We start from the raw sequence: 726 nt of genomic DNA on the forward strand, positions 1-726 counted from the left end.
CATCCTAATCTAGTTTATATATCCCTTCAAAAAAATGTGTAGTGTATGCCTCATCAACAACCTGGATATCTAATTTAGTTTCTTTGTCTCTCCTTTGAAAAAACCATCCATTTAAATGCTTATAAGCTGAAACTGAAAGGAAGATAGAGGAAGATTAGCCACTTCAAAGCTGATAAAAACTACATACCCAATATGTAGCAAGCAGAGTAACTACCGTATCTATTTAGGCTTTGATTTGTAGATGATCAAGTTAGTTAAAGTATTGACAGGTGGTACTTAAAACCTAGGATCAACTTAATCCTACAACATTTGCTATATTGGCTCTCTTTACACCAACAAATAGGCTTTGCTTTCAAGTTTTGATGTATACATTAGTAAATTTTTCACTACCTTCTTTTATTTTTTATCATGCTGGTATGGTTGGTCCTCTTTATTACAAATAACTAGCTTTTTAGCCCGTTTAATGCACGGGTTGTTACTTGGGTTAATTATTTTCATATGTAGGAAGATTGTTTCATTTCTAAAACTTAAAAGAAAAAAAGAGAGATGGTTAAACCGTAAAAGAAGATGAAGGAATTTAATTATTAGATATATACACGTGAAGATTGTGGGATATAAAATGACATATTATTTTATATTATATTTTAAGTCTAGGAGTTGAAAAGACAATTTTTATTATAATTTATATGTTTATGTAATGTGTATTAATTAAACATTATTTTATTA

This window comes from Chenopodium quinoa, unplaced genomic scaffold (genome assembly GCF_001683475.1).
Source record: "Chenopodium quinoa cultivar QQ74 unplaced genomic scaffold, ASM168347v1, whole genome shotgun sequence".
Lineage (NCBI taxonomy): Eukaryota > Viridiplantae > Streptophyta > Magnoliopsida > Caryophyllales > Amaranthaceae > Chenopodium > Chenopodium quinoa.